This window comes from Panulirus ornatus, chromosome 8 (genome assembly GCF_036320965.1).
Source record: "Panulirus ornatus isolate Po-2019 chromosome 8, ASM3632096v1, whole genome shotgun sequence".
Classification (NCBI taxonomy): Eukaryota; Metazoa; Arthropoda; class Malacostraca; order Decapoda; family Palinuridae; genus Panulirus; species Panulirus ornatus.
In genome coordinates this window covers 48,948,236-48,965,829 of record NC_092231.1, presented here as the reverse complement: position 1 = coordinate 48,965,829, position 17,594 = coordinate 48,948,236, and the positions used below count along the sequence as shown (strand labels likewise).

The 17,594-nt window shown below is 36.7% G+C and overlaps 1 non-coding gene across 1 annotated transcript; it reads left to right on the top strand.

The window, feature by feature from the left end:
• The first annotated feature begins 16,033 nt into the window (after positions 1 to 16,033).
• TRNAS-GGA (transfer RNA serine (anticodon GGA)) lies at positions 16,034 to 16,105 on the top strand. The gene has a single exon. It is a non-coding gene; the product is annotated as a tRNA-Ser (tRNA).
• Positions 16,106 to 17,594: the final 1,489 nt, after the last annotated feature.

The window sequence follows — 17,594 nt, the reverse complement described above, 5'->3', positions numbered from 1 at the left end:
CCGTCACAAACACCTTCACCTCGAGCACAAATTTCCAATAAACAGCATTACAGAATGCGCATTTTCAGTCTCCACAAATAGATCATTCTACGCCACAGAACTGCAATGACAAACTAAAGATTTTGCAATTCAGTGCTAGTAATGATAAGAACAAATACACAAAAATTCTCAGCTAATTAAGAGAATGCAGTATCCTTGTAGCACTCATCTAAGAAGCTAGTCTCACATCCAGATCTCACAGCTGTAAGAAATAACAGACAAAGAGTAGGTACTCATAACACTTATTCACCAAACCATAATTTTCTCCACAACTGACACCATACAACAGCTCACAGACAACAACAATATCCTATAAACACAGTACTAGGTGCAAGATGGTCAACATCTGCATACCTCCTCACTCTACATACCCCATAAGATACACTACCTAACAGCAGAACCTCGGTAAGATGCTACCATTATTAAAGATTTGAATGTCCACTTTGTTCAGCATTCACACTTATGATCTCTGAGGTGAATTTCTTCAACTGTAACTTCTCAGTATACTTAACCTATGCAACCAACCAACCAACCAGACTCCCAGTCCACCACCTCCTGCAGCTAACTTTGTGAAACAACATTCTGCTCACACCAGCATTACATGGAAGGATGCTACGGCAACCATCCTCTGACCACTTACCCATCCTGAGCACACTCCATCCAGCTCACCCAGTCAATACAAAAGACAGCTACCTGGGTCAGAGGAGTGCAACGTGACGACCACCTGAGTGCTGGATCACTAAACAGGCGTCACTAACCCTCCAGATACCCAGGCGGTTAGTACTGGTAATATACCTCCCTGGTTGTTAGCTTCCTACAAACTACTACCTACTCCCATAAATTACACACATCGTAAAGTAAAGAAACCACCTTACACATAACCACTCACCATTGATAGAAATCAGAGATCAAATCAATATTCTTCAATAAATCTATCATTAACCTAATCATATAGAGGCAAACAGATAACTGGCACTCCTTCATCAACACAATGAACCGAAAGACCCACATCACCACTCGTCTCACCACTCCTCACTCATGAAGCACACCTGACTCATCACAGTAAAATCCATTGTCCCAAAGAACTTACAAACATACTCATGAGATACTTCTCAAAAATTACCCACAAACCAATCTCGCCTTTAAAAAGGAAAGTTGTGAAAAATCTACCCAAAATCCATTCAGAGACAATCGCCCACGTACCCTTCACTCCCACTAATACAAACAGTGCCTTTAAAATATTAGGGAACTTTCCTCCTACAGACCTTAATAATGTAACAGACTTTCACATGAAACACTATGGTCCATTTGCTAATGGGTTTGGAAGCCTCTCACCAACATGCTCTTGAACTAGCCCAAATGCAGCAGTCACACAACCAGTCTTCCACCACCTAAAACAGTGTTCCTGGACAGAAGTCCCACAGACTTTACATATGTAATGAAAATAGATAATTAAGGTTTTTCGTAGTCATTGATTATGTTAAAATTTTAGATTTTCTGAGTCTATTTAGCCTAAATTTTGTGAGTCTATTTAGCGTATGTGAGCACATTAAAAAAAATGGGTAGTAAGGATAACAATCTGACCTCAACAGGAAATATGTAAACATTGTGTTAGGGATGAATGTTTCACAATCAAAGGTTCAGCTAAGGATTTAAAAACTTCCATTAGTTTCTTATATATTAGATGTCCTCGCTGCTCTGATATCTAGAAACTGTACCTTTGATAGAGGTTATATTTTAACATCCTTTCAGTTCTATGTAGCCCTTAGACTTGCACCTTCAAAATGCATTTTTGTTGCTTAATATTCTGTTTGGTGACTTTCCAAGGCATATTTGAAGGCAAGTCTGCCTCCACATTGATGGATCTATTAGGTCTTGCAGAACAGCAGATGCTGCTGTCCTCAAGGCAAATGTCCTGTAAGTAGAGAAGGTCAAGAATCATTGTTTAAACTTGTATTTAAGAGAATTGATATGATATACAGTTTGTTGTGCAACTATGTAGCTATTTTCCTGACAGTGGAAAGTATAATCGGTTTATTTTTCAGAAATCAGTTTGATGAATCCTGCCCTGAGCCCTTGCTTGCTTAATTCAAAATGAAACGCATTAATATGTTGCAGCAAATAATGGAGAAGGCTTACACGCACTTAAGCATACAGATGCTTGACTAGGAAACATCATAATTTCTAGAAACTGCCAATCCCTCCTCAGAAAAGTCAGCAGACCCTGCAGTCTCAGCCATCTTGTTCAGACCAACAACCCAACTATCCCAAGGTCAGACATAAATGAAATTTTTCTCTGTAATGTGAAAATTCCTGCAGCAATGTAGAACTTTCAGAGCTATGTTGTATATGTTCGTGGTAAAGGCTACTTTAAAATATCATACATGTTGTAGGGGTTTCATATGATGAATCTTTTTTCATATTCAAAGGAGTAAGCGGCTCTTAAAGTAGTGAAGGAGCCCTTTTTTTCGGTTTCTTTGAGAAAAAAGACTTGTCTGCTACTGCTGGCATCATGCCACGCCTGTTTTATGCTGAACTATCATAACATTGTCATATTGACAGAGCAATATGGAGGCTTTAAATACTATGATTTACTTGCACACATACGGGAATCACTAGCAGGGCGCAGCTGGCTATCTAATGGTGTGCTCACCACCCAACAGTACCAAATAATTTCCTGTCAAGTGGAAAAATGAAACTCTGATCTAACATTTCTCACAGAAACTGAAAACAAGGTGTAGGGAAATGGAATGACAGTGGTCAAAGATAAGAGAAAATGAATTATACTGTAGCATGACAGGCATGAAAGAGCTGGTCTTCAGAAGAGTTAAAACAGAGATTTTATCAGGAATACAATATAAATCTTAAAGTAGAGCTTACAAAAATCCTATAAGGCAACTTGCAATAAGTGTGATCTTAGAGCACATAATAATCACAATCCAACCAGGTGTAGCTCTCAAAAACCAATGAGGTAGCAAAATTGAATAACAATACAAAGGCTAACTGAACAATGTGCAAAGGTGAATAAAAATAATATTCATGTATAAGATTTTTGTAAGCTCTACAGTAAATTTGATGGAAGGTACTAAATTGTTAAGTAAGGGGAGAAATATTTGTAAATTTTCATTTGTTCGTCAAACACAAAGAACATCATCTTCATACCTAAACCAAATTGCATTAGAAGGTAAGATATCCTTTAGTAATTTTGTTTCAGAAAATTCCATATAAAGATTACTTAGTACAGGTGAAAGAGGGTTACCCATTGCCATCCCAAATTTTTGAGCATAATAATCTCCATTGAATTGAAATACACAGTCTTTTATACACAATTTTATCAGTTCAATGAAATTTGACTTTGAAGCAGGTAAATGAATATCATCCAAGACATCAAATGAATATTCTAAAAGGTCATCAACCGGAACTTTAGTGGAAAGTGAGGAAACATCAAAACTAACTAGTTTAAAATCAAAATTAACATTGATATTGTTTAGCCTGTTGACTAAATCTACATTGTTCATGATATTAGAATTTGATACCTTACCCAATAAAGGGCTTAATAAAGAAACTAACCATTTTGACAATTCATATGTGATGGAGCCTACTGAACTCACTATAGGTCTTGCTGGAAAATTCTGTTTATGTGTTTTGATAAGTCCATACATATATGGCAATGAAGGGGACAAAGATGACAAACTTTTGATAAGAGAGATGTCACCTTTCAACAACAACTTCATTTCTTTATTGAAATGAGAATTAACTGCTTTTAAGGGAGTTTCACTAAGTTTAGAATACGTTGTGTCATCATTTAGAAGATCATTCATTTCAGATAAATAGTTACTTTTGTCTAAAATCACAACAGAGTTAGACTATCTGCTTTAGTAATATGTATATCCTTGTCTTTATTTAAGGTGTTAATAGCTCTTATGAATCTTTTAGGGCAATTAGCTTCCACTGGTTTTGACAAACTGGCATACACTAAACCCTTACAGATATTAATTTCAACTTTACTTAAATTACTGTATTTGTCTAAATTACAAAAAGACTTTGTGACATCAACACAGCTGGCTTCCCTGTCAGAGCACACAAAACAAACCATAGCCTAATGCACACAAGGAATCTTTATCTAGTTTATTAGGTAGGTTTACCACAAAAGATTGGTTTGTGTTCTTGGTCCAGTCGCTGTTATCAATAAGATGGTCCAACTTACAATTTAGTGACACTTGTAGCCTATTTCATTCTTTCCTTAATTTATCATAGCAATAGTCCAACATCCGGTTCTTGCAGTGTGTCGGTATTGCCATTTGAAAGGCACGTTTCTTCTCTCTTGAAATGCGAAAAGCCTCCTCCATTTCAAGTTTCTTTAATTCAATGTTTTTCTTTAAAACAATATTTTGGAATTGGTCAAATCGTCGACCAGACAGCTGAAACGATCGTTGAGGTACGACAGATCTTGGCATCATTTCTTCATCAAGGCATTTCCTAAGGAATCCAAACCGTAACTTCAGTTGGTAAGCCTTGATTAGCGATTTGGAGAAAGCAGTAACGAAAGGAGCAAGTCCAGGACAGCTTGTAGAGAAGAAATAGAAGAGTCGTGTGAAGTCCATGTTGGAAAGGATCACAATTTTGCGCGTCATCAAGATATTCCTATGAGTCCACGGGGAAAATGAAACACGATAAGCTTCCAAGTGCACTTTCGTGTATTAATCACATCATCAGGGGAGACACAAGAGAGAAATATGTCAGTTGATATACATCGAAGAGACGAAGCTAAGAGCCATTTGGTAAACATGTGATTGTCCAAAACATACAACGAGCGTTCATAAACGTATCATTTTACAAATTTTATCAACAATAAAGTTATCTAATTTGTATGGACCATCACTAATATTAAGATTACAATTCTTTGTGTACTTAATAATAGGAGATTCAATGATATTCCTCTTGGTAATAGAGTTAGAGTTAATAACTGAGATGGCGTTACTCCAGTCAATACAATGATCATAGTTTTTTACGTGATTAAACAAGGCAGATAAGTCTAACTCTGTTGTCATTTTAGACAAAAGTAATTATCTATCTAAAATGAATGATCTTTTAAATGATGACACAACATATTCTAAACTTAGTAAAAATCCCTTAAAAGCAGTTAATTCTCATTTCAATAAAAAAAATGAAGCTGTTGTTGAAAGGTAACATTTCTCTCATGAAAAGTTTGTCATCTTTGTCCCATTCATTACCATATATGTATGGACTTATCAAAACACATAAACAGAATTTTCCTGCAAGACCTATAGTGAGTTCAGTAGGCTCCATCACATATGAATTGTCAAAATGGTTAGTTTCTTTATTAAGCCCTTTATTGGGTAAGGTATCAAATTCTAATATCATGAACAATGTAGATTTAGTCAACAAGCTAAACAATATCAATGTTAATTTTGATTTTAAACTAGTTAGCTTTGATGTTTCCTCACTTTCCACTAAAGTTCCAGTTGATGACCTTTTAGAATATTCATTTGATGTCTTGGATGATATTCATTTACCTGCTTCAAAGTCAAATTTCATTGAACTGATAAAATTGTGTATAAAAGACTGTATTTCAATTTAATGGAGATTATTATGCTCAAAAATTTGGTATGGCAATGGGTAACCCTCTTTCACCTGTACTAAGTAATCTTTACATGGAATGTTTTGAAAAAAATTACTAAAGGATATCTTACCTTCTAATTCCATTTGTTTTAGGTATGTAGGTGATGTTCTTTGTGTTTGGCGAACAAATGAAAATTTACAAATATTTCTCCCCTTACTTAACAATTTAGTACCTTCCATCAAATTTACTGGAGAAAAATGAAAATAATGGTATGTTACCATTTCTAGATTCCATTATCCATAGACAAGGAAACAAGTTTAAGTTTAGCATATACAGGAAACCCACCAATGTATGCTCATATATCCATTATTACTCATCTCAACATGATCAGTACACCTGCACCCTGAGCCACCGACTCTCGCTCCACTTACAAGAAGGTGGAATCAAACATCATCATGAACAAAAGCATGGAACGAGACTAACGATGGAGATTATAATGAATAACATCAAAATCATTACTAGTTGTAGTGATCGCAGGAGACTACACAGATTAGAAGCCATTCACATAAGAGAGGAAGCCCCTGTCATCAACATTATCCAGACAAACATGACCACAGCCTTATAGCTCTATGATGGCCCGCCAATAGGACGTAAAGCTGATAATGCCTTGTCAAATTTCCGATTGCTCAGATGTGATTAATTACTGTGTTGTTACAAACATTCCATTATACAAAGGAATGTAAAGGTATCCATACAGCAGTGGACCACTGGGTCACTTCGAGGCTGATGGTGATAGTGGAAGATATCAGGAACTCACACATTAGTGTAGTGGAAGATATCAGGAACTCACACATTAGTGTAGTGGAAGATATCAGGAACTCACACATTAGTGTAGTGGAAGATATCAGGAACTCACACATTAGTGTAGTGGAAGACATACAGATAATCTAAAGATAAACCTGTATATTGTCAGTGTGACTAATGATGAGTCGCAAATAATGTTAGTCTTGAACTTGAAGGGAAATGTTTATCAAGTTTATTTTGAAACGTATTTATAATGCTGCTTCCAACCACTCTAACTGGTACATTATTCCATGTTAACAATCATATTGAAGATAAAATACTTCACCTCATCTGAGGTCAAACGTTTGCCCACCATCATTACTACGAGTGACATCAGACGTGACGTCATTAGTAGATAGATATCTATACCTCATAGTGATTTTTGTTGGTAATACAGACAGTTAGTTTCGCTCTATTTCCAATGAACGTAACTTTAAAGTAAAGTACACACGGTAAAAAAGTATCTTCCCGGATGTGTCCGATGAATTTAGAAATGATCAATACGACTCGTGTTGTCTGGGTAGGGTTGGTGAGTGTGAATGTGGACATGTTTCCTCATAATTATGGCAACTCATCTTTATCGTTAATTCCATCGAAATATGAAATTAATATACAATTCAATATTACAATTTGTCCCAGCATTGGCACAGGGTCATATCATACCATCATGATGAAATTGGTTCATAGTTAGACCTGCCAAGTCTCCTCAAATATGGAATGTTTCTAATTGTTGGATTCACCAGGTCTCCATATGACTGGTCTGTACCATGACAGGTCGCTAGGTCTATGCTTGGTACGGGCCCTCACCTCAACCCGGCTCTTTATCTGATCTTGACTAACAGGTAGTTTGTTGTTAGGGAGGCTGGCTGCCTGGCTGGCACAGGGCTTTACAGTATGACGGATCTCTTTGTACCAGGTAAACATACATGTGTATTATTGGAGTGATCAGAATATCTCCTTTATGACCAAACAATTTAATGGTAGTATTTTGTATAGAGTCAATGTAATGTTGGTATATTTGAAAACATATGAACAGTCATAAAGCCTGAATCCATAGTATATGTCAAACATTAAAGTTATATACATGTTGACTTTTATCATTACCTGTACAACATTGGTGAACTAATGGTCTTCAACCGGTATACACAACCTCAACAATCAGGAGTTGTTCATTATTTCTGTTATAAAGACTCAGGTACGTCATCCAAGGTAATGATTAGTATCTTCTTTAGAAGGATCACTTAAACTTAGAATAAAAAGATAATAAATTAAGAACCATATGTATATATATATAAACATGGAGATATATGTATCTACTTGAGTCAGACGAATGTGTTATATACTTAAGAATGTGACTGACAACTTAAAGAATAAGATACAAACATTATGGTTAATGTGATAAATGATTTATAATAAATATGTAGTGTGTTGCATTTGAATGGTTCTTAAGAATCAAGGCCTTTTAGCCAGTAAAAATGATAAGAAATTGAAAAAGGTGTTAAAAGCATCATAATTATAAGCCCCAGAATATATTATCCTCTGGATATATAAAATAAAATCCAACGCAAAATAACTAGGTTAAAACAGGATTCTTTCAGCATTTAAGAAAATATGTACTTTCACTCTCCTTATCTCCTATCATCATTTCTTATGTTTACTTCCAACAAATGTCTTGTATATCATATAAAAATTTGTTATAGGTATTTGGTAAATATCGTCCAGCGACGCGTTGTATAACTCTCTGTTGTCAAAGTTCACCGGTGGAGTAGATCATATATTACAAAGTTGTGTCTCTCCACACAGATGTTACACGTCCCAGGTTAAGATATTTCCTTGATATGGCGTTTATCTAACATTGATATGTCTTCTATAAAGATCTGTAAACACGTTCTCCTGCAGGTCGATACCTAACGTTTTCGTATTAATCATTTGTAACTGACCAAGTATAACAAAGTTGTGTCACTTCCCACAATCTGTTTCATTATTCATTCAAACTATATTTGTTTCATCATTGATTTGATCCTTACAATAGATATTTATGTTTGTAATTTTCTGTATCATATCATTAGTCAGTTGAAGTGCACAATACGCTTGTCAACCTGGCCAGTCTACTGTTTTGGTTATATTATTCACAAGGTGTAACAGGACTCCATCCGTCAGCTGTGTCACCACCAGTGACAAGTCATCCTTAGCAAGGCTATGTCATCTTCAAAGGAGAAATAGTACAGACTCGTCGGAAATCTTCTTGCTCAAAGGTGTCCATCATCCCCTGCTCCTGTGTGGAGTGCAGCAGCCACGAAGGTGTAGGAGCGCCATCAAAGGTGTGCTGGTGATGTGTAGTAATAATAATAATACTGTTCACACCATCATCAACAACCATTTCTCAGGTTTTTCTATCCTACTTGTCGTCGCTGATGTCTTCCTTGGATGTACATCTTTCTATATTAGATTGTTCCATCTGTTCACACAATAATACGTGGAAAGGATTGTTAGTTGGCTTTAAAGTGGAACATATAAAGGATTTATCACTTACTCACCTTCCATATGTCGCTGTACGTTTGACTCCACCATTCGTCGTACGAACAGGGTGAGAGCGTGTACGGTCTCAGAATCATCTTGAACCTCTGGGAAAACTGTTCAAGATGATTCGATTGATGGTTATAACATGACCTTTACCGCAGGTATGACCCTTGCAATCAACAGGGGTGAAAACCTTACTTATATGGGCCAAATATTTAGTGAGCGTGTGTATGACCTTACAAATATCTTCAACACGTGAAGGTGTTCAAGTATTTTTGGTTGAGGATCATGACTAACTTGTTGACTTTATTAGCCCTGGCAGTGGATGAGCCACAAGCCCAAATAACCAACCAACCTGGCGATTATTTTAGATGTCTTGCTTGAGTGACAATGTAGCACCTGGGTTGAGGCCAAGAACTTGTTATCCTCCTCCTTTCAGTCTGTTTTTCTATCTCTTCCTCACAACACTCCCGAGAACCCTCCAGCAAACTCCACCACACTCCCCTTCCTGCCAAACCCTTCCCTCTACGTCGTCAGTAATCAAGACAGACATTCATAGCTTCATATGCAGCTACCTGCTGGACCTGGACCATCATTTTATGTTGAACTTATGGTTCACATTCTGGCTTCATGACCTTTAGGTGATAGCCCTTAAATCCAACAACATATATACATCCTGTTATACAACTGATGTTACTGTCTGACGTATGTATGGTGCGGCTTGATGACCTTACCTGCTGATGGTCAAACATGTTATCATGTTGCAAATATCGTGATTTGTATGTTTTGTTGTGTGGCACAGATTCTGGTGTAGATATCTTTAATAACCTTTACCAGTTACTATCCAGTATAGTGAACGATAGACAGACTTACGTGTTACAGACTCCGTATGATAAACACCTGACGAATCTCGACACAAACATTTATCTGTTGGGTAAGATCAGAGAACGAGTCGTCCAGTGGCAGAACATAAACCTACAACATGTAACAACAACAACAACAACAACAACAACAACAACAACAACAACAACAAACAACTGTTATGTGAAGAGCTAGTTATTCAAAGTGAGATGATCACAAGGAAGTTAGGGATATAGAAGAGTAGGAGTGAAGTATAAGCTGGAGGCCCAGCCACCGTGGCTGGTGCTATATAGAGCAGTGAGGGATAACACCATATCTTAACCCCTGGTGGGTGATGTGTGAGCTTATAAACACTGGTGGTATTTATGGCGGCCACCAACCAGGAAGTAATGTTCACCAGGTATTGCTCTGCTCTACACTGATCCAACAACTACAAGGATAATGTTGTTATAACCTTCTTGATCATGCTGGTTATAGAAGTATTATAGATACATGTTGGTGACACAAGGATAATGTTGTTATAACCTTCTTGATCATGCTGGTTATAGAAGTATTATAGATACATGATGGTGACACAAGGATAATGTTGTTATAACCTTCTTGATCATGCTGGTTATAGAAGTATTATAGATACATGATGGTGACACAAGGATAATGTTGTTATAACCTTCTTGATCATGCTGGTTATAGAAGCATTATAGATACATGTTGGTGACACAAGGATAATGTTGTTATAACCTTCTTGATCATGCTGGTTATAGAAGTATTATAGATACATGTTGGTGACACAAGGATAATGTTGTTATAACCTTCTTGATCATGCTGGTTATAGAAGTATTATAGATACATGTTGGTGACACAAGGATAATGTTGTTATAACCTTCTTGATCATGCTGGTTATAGAAGCATTATAGATACATGTTGGTGACACATCATAATGATGGTCTCGTCTGGTGTCCACATAACCACAGTACTTTACTACAGTACATACAGTAATATCAGTCGTAACAACACTATGTATGTAGTCGTGATTACCGTAACAGGTGAGTGGCAAGACTAGATGACGTAACGTAACAATATCAGACTTCATCATTCTCAATAGTTTAGGTGGATCATGTAATATTTGGCGTTGCTTCATGTTTTATCAGATGATAAAATGATGGTTGGCCTAATGACCTTCACAAGTCACTGGTCATTAAATCCCACACAGCAACCAACCACTCAGGATGACCAGGAGGGAGCCACCTGGTGCAGACCAAGTGTACCAGCCTGGTGGAGAGGATCAACTGCTCCACCTCAGGATAAGAGCTGCTCAAGTTCTGTAGTGAGGGACACTCCAAGTGGCATGTGAAACTACCAGTCTTAGTTATAAACTACCGCCCGGCTGGCCGGTGGGTGGGTGGCTGTGGCCAACATGAACCCAGGGACTACACACACACACACACACACACACACACACCGCCCACTGACCTGACCACCGGCCGGTGGGTGGCTGTGGCCAACATGAACCCAGGGGCTACACACACACACACACACACACACCGCCCACTGACCTGACCACCGGCCGGTGGGTGGCTGTGGCCAACATGAACCCAGGGGCTACACACACACACACACACGCACACACACACACACACACACACATAAACTATAATATTATCTAGTATTTTCTTCAGACGGATATCTTACACCTTGATTATAAAAGACAAAGAAAAATTTATAAAAACATATACATATATTTCCACACGTGTAGATATATGTTATGTATTGAAATGTGGTGGAAAAATTCCTTATATATTAACAAACGTGATTGAGGACTTAAAGAATCTGGTACAAACATAATGGTTATTGTGATAAATGATTTATTTATGATAAATATGTATTGTGTTGCATTATAATGGTTGTTCAGAACCAAGGTTCTTAAACCTGAATCAGTGAAATACGATCAGAAATAGAAAACCTGTTAAACATAAACATTTATAGTGATTAACCACAGAATATATTTTCCTCTGGGTATGTAAAATAAAATACAGTACAGGGAGCTAGTTTGAGGAAGAGTATTTCATATTTTAACAAAATATTTACCTGTAATAGCGTCCCTTATCTTTCGTCATCATTTCTTATGTTTACTATCAAGAAATGTCTTTTATCTAACATAGAAATTCTGTCTAGGTATTTGATTAATGTTCTCCAAGGATGAGCTACATGTCACACGTGGTCAGGTCACAGTGGTGGTGGTCAGGTCAGTGGGCAGTGTGTGTGTGTGTGTAGCCCCTGGGTTCATGTTGGCCACACCCACCCACCAGCCGGTGGTCAGGTCAGTGGGCGGTGTGTGTGTGTGTGTGTGTGTGTGTGTGTGTGTTTGTGTGTGTGAGCGCACACAGGAGTGAAAACATATTTTACACTCACAAGGTTAAGAGACGGGGCAACACGAGTGTACAAATCCTTCTTCAAAAGACTCACGTGATAATGATTAAAGTAGTACACACACACACACACACACACACAAACACACACACACACACACACACACACACACACACACCGCCCACTGACCTGACCACCGGCTGGTGGGTGGGTGTGGCCAACATGAACCCAGGGGCTACACACACACACACACACACACACCGCCCACTGACCTGACCACCGGCCGGTGGGTGGGTGTGGCCAACATGAACCCAGGGGCTACACACACACACACACACACACACACAGAGCGGCGCCAGGCTGGAGGCGGGGCATCGTGACGTCACAGGCAAGTCCCTCCCCCCGCCAGATCCAAACATGTGTTGTGTCTGGTGATGGCGGTTCAAGATTTCCCACATTAATATTGATCTTTACATTATCATCCACTCCCAAAGTCACCTGGCATTCTTGTGTTTCAACAACAGACGTGATATATGCAACACCAGGCAAACATTGTACCATTATCTGATAGGTTAATTGGTGCACAATCAAGAACCAGTGAATTTCATGGCCGCCATAAGTAAGTAAGGAAGGTGACTTTAATGATGATAAATACGACCTGGTATGGCTGTGTCTACACACTACCGCCATCTGGTCAACATTGTACATACCAACATTTAAACTGTGACATTTAACCACAAGGTTTAAAGTCGCTCATGAAAACGCGAACTTAAAATCTATCCATTTAAATCTACCATTCACCAATCAACATTTAAACACCGTCATTTGAACGTAAACCTTCCAGCTGCGTTATTTTACCAGAGTCCTTTAAGATACGTCATATAAACACGAAACTTAAATGTACGTTAAGCTTGTGCAAACCATCATTGAAACTCAAACTTTTGAATTAGAATTGTAATGAAATTGCGAACTTTTAACTCCGTCAAATTACAGCTATTGTACAAAATGCTCAACTTAACTGAAAAATTTTAATGTCAGTTAATTTAACGATATCCTTTGTGGTTCATCTCTGAAACACAAACCTTTAAACTTTGTCTCTAGAACTGACCACAACCATCAAGTTCTATATGTGGAAAGGAAATTTGTATAATCTGTCAAAATTCGTCGTATAACGCGAACTTTTCAACCCTTCCATTTACCTGGGCCACTCTTCCCTGGCTGCCATTCATATTTTGTTCTTTTAAACTGTGACTTTATTACACTTTCATTCATTCATCATGACTTTATTACACTTTCATTCATTCATCATGACTTTATTACACTTTCATTCATTCATCATGACTTTATTACACTTTCATTCATTCATCATGACTTTATTACACTTTCATTCATTCATCATGACTTTATTACACTTTCGTTCATTCATCATGACTTTATTACACTTTCATTCATTCATCATGACTTTATTACACTTTCATTCATTCATCATGACTTTATTACACTTTCATTCATTCATCATGACTTTATTACACTTTCATTCATTCATCATGACTTTATTACACTTTCATTCATTCATCAACTAGTTCGTCTCGCTGATATTCCATTCATAAACTTCATTCTTGCAGCTTATCATTTCACCGCCATGTTGCTTTCATTAAGGTTTATAATTCTTTGTGTATTTAATAATAGAAGATTCAATGATATTTCTCGTTGTACTGGAGTTAGAGTTAATAATGCCATCTCAGTTATACATTTAATAATAGAAGATTCAATGATATTTCTCGTTGTACTGGAGTTAGAGTTGATAATGCCATCTCAGTTATACATTTAATGATAGAAGATTCAATGATATTTCTCGTTGTACTGGAGTTAGAGTTAATAATGCCATCTCAGTTATACATTTAATAATAGAAGATTCAATGATATTTCTCGTTGTACTGGAGTTAGAGTTAATAATGCCATCTCAGTTATACATTTAATAATAGAAGATTCAATGATATTTCTCGTTGTACTGGAGTTAGAGTTAATAATGACATCTCAGTTATACATTTAATGATAGAAGATTCAATGATATTTCTCGTTGTACTGGAGTTAGAGTTGATAATGCCATCTCAGTTATACATTTAATAATAGAAGATTCAATGATATTTCTCGTAGTACTGGAGTTAGAGTTAATAATGACATCTCAGTTATACATTTAATAATAGAAGATTCAATGATATTTCTCGTTGTACTGGAGTTAGAGTTAATAATGCCATCTCAGTTATACATTTAATAATAGAAGATTCAATGATATTTCTCGTTGTACTGGAGTTAGAGTTAATAATGCCATCTCAGTTATACATTTAATAATAGAAGATTCAATGATATTTCTCGTTGTACTGGAGTTAGAGTTAATAATGACATCTCAGTTATACATTTAATAATAGAAGATTCAATGATATTTCTCGTTGTACTGGAGTTAGAGTTAATAATGCCATCTCAGTTATACATTTAATAATAGAAGATTCAATGATATTTCTCGTTGTACTGGAGTTAGAGTTAATAATGCCATCTCAGTTATACATTTAATAATAGAAGATTCAATGATATTTCTCGTTGTACTGGAGTTAGAGTTAATAATGCCATCTCAGTTATACATTTAATAATAGAAGATTCAATGATATTTCTCGTTGTACTGGAGTTAGAGTTAATAATGCCATCTCAGTTATACATTTAATAATAGAAGATTCAATGATATTTCTCGTTGTACTGGAGTTACGGTTGTGGATATATATATATATATATATATATATATATATATATATATATATATATATATATATATATATATATATATATATATATATATATATATATATATATATATATATATCCTTCAGTACGTTTACTTTCGATAATGAGGAACAGAAGAATAAGCCAAGTAAGTAAATTTCGTCAAAGACATCTCTCTTTTCTTAACGCTGCCTCGCAAAGATTTTCATTAATTCAAATTGAAGAAACAGACGTATTTTCTATTGTCTGGTTAGCTCAGTGGTAGAGCGTGAGTCTCACACACTCAAGGTCGTGGGTTCGAGACCCACACCAGACATATTTTTTTGTCTTTTTCTTGTTTCATTTTGTCCGCATCACATGTGTGCAACATTCAGTATGTTCGTCCAACGTTATAGTGAAGATCTTCACAATAAATTGTGGTTTTCGACCTTATCTGAAAGGGTCAGGTCCACCAAGACGTCCTTGAAATCTTCCAGAAGCTTCTGGCGATCCTCCTCCAACTGCTGGGCACATCAGAGTTAACATGGGCCGGACATCGGTTGTGGAACGACTTAATCTGCTTCCGGTAGTTAGCAGGGATGATAATGAAGGCTCTGACCTCATACCAGGTCAGCTTAGTTCCAGTCTATTGCATAGTTCCAGTCTATTGCTTAGTTCCAGTCTATTGCTTAGTTCCAGTCTATTGTTTAGTTCCAGTCTATTGCTTAGTTCCAGTCTATTGCTTAGTTCCAGTCTATTGCTTAGTTCCAGTCTATTGCTTAGTTCCAGTCTATTGCTTAGTTCCAGTCTATTGCTTAGTTCCAGTCTATTGCTTAGTTCCAGTCTATTGTTTAGTTCCAGTCTATTGTTTAGTTCCAGTCTATTGCAACGAAATAAAAAAGTAAAACTCATTTCTTCGTGGAAAATTGAGAGGAAAACACGACAGCAACATGGAGATTTACCCTGTGGTTATTTTGCCGGCTAGTCGGCAACGGTCGGTCAAACAGTATTTTGCCGTGGTAATCTCAGTACTTCATATAATACTATGTCACAAAATATGTTCTTGGGGGCGTAGCTCAGTGGTAGAGCGCTCGCTTGGAATGCGAAAGGACCAGGGTTCAAACCCCGGCGCCTCCATTTTTGTTATGTGGAAAATTCATTTTCAGTCTCGTATATATATATATATATATATATATATATATATATATATATATATATATATATATATATATATATATATATATCGTTCGATCAGTCAAGTTAAGCAGCGTTGGGTCTGGTTAGTACTTGGATGGGTGACCGTCTGGGAACACCAGATGCTGTTATCCCTGGGGATAGGGAAGAAAGAATACTTCCCACGTATTGCCTGCGTGGCGTACAAGGTGACTAAACGGGTAGGGAGCGGGAGGCTGGAAATCCTTCCCTCTCATTTTCAATTTTCCAAAAGACGGAACAAAGAAGACATAAAGATATTGTAAAGATGTAACTAATATAAGATATAAGAATGAATGGAAGATACGGATGTAGCTGAAACAAGGAGTAATGAAGATTAAGGTGCAATGAAAATTATTCTGTAGTGAAGATGAATATATATATGTTGAGATTTTGTATTGAACATGAAGAAGTGATGATAATGATGAGAGTGTAGTGACGATAAGGGTTTAGTTAGAGAGTAGTGACAATTGCCTTTGCAATGATAATTAGAGGGTAACACAATGAGGAACACAAACTTTACAAAGCTACGTTCAAGTCAGACTTTGAACCAAGTTCGGTAAACAGAAGGATGATGTTAAGATGAGAGTGTAGTGAGGAAGAGTATAGTGATGATAAGGATATTGTCAAGATAGCTTGTAGTGAAGAAAAGAATGTAGTGAAGGTACGAATGTAGTAGAGATAAGGGTTATCAAGGGGTAAAGTTTATTCAGAATGATTATGTAGTGAAGATAAGAACTATTTCTAGTGAACATCAAAGAGAACAATGATGATGGTATGGTTGAAATAACGGTGTAGTGAAGAAGAGGGTATAGCGAAGATATAATTTAGTGTAATGGATCATGCATTACAAAGGTGTGTCCATCCACACAAGTGTTACACGTCTCGGATAAAGATATATCTAACATATATATGTCTTTTATAAATATTTGTAAATTGTTCTCCTGACGAACAATACCTATGGTTTACGTATCAAATTTCATCGCTTGTAAGTGATCAAGCATTACAAAGGTGTGTCCATTGCCACAGGTGCTACTAAGAAATGTTATCATTCCCTTAACACAGTTACCAATCCCCACCAGTGGCATAATTATCACTTTCATTAATAAATTTACTGGAATTTTGATCACTGTCATCTTTACCATTCATGCCATACAATTATTTTCAGCAATCTAACTTATGCATTATTATTACTGTACATTACGTACATTACAGCAGTAGTGATCTTTCGTGTGTGATAAAAGATGGTGACGTCTTTCCCATACACATATCATCAAATATTTACATTACTCTATATAGCACACTACACTTCCCTATCAAAACACACGCCTTTTACTATCCTCAAGATTATCATAACTACCCTACATTTAAACAGGATTAACCATCCTTGATATGCACATATTCATGCCTACCA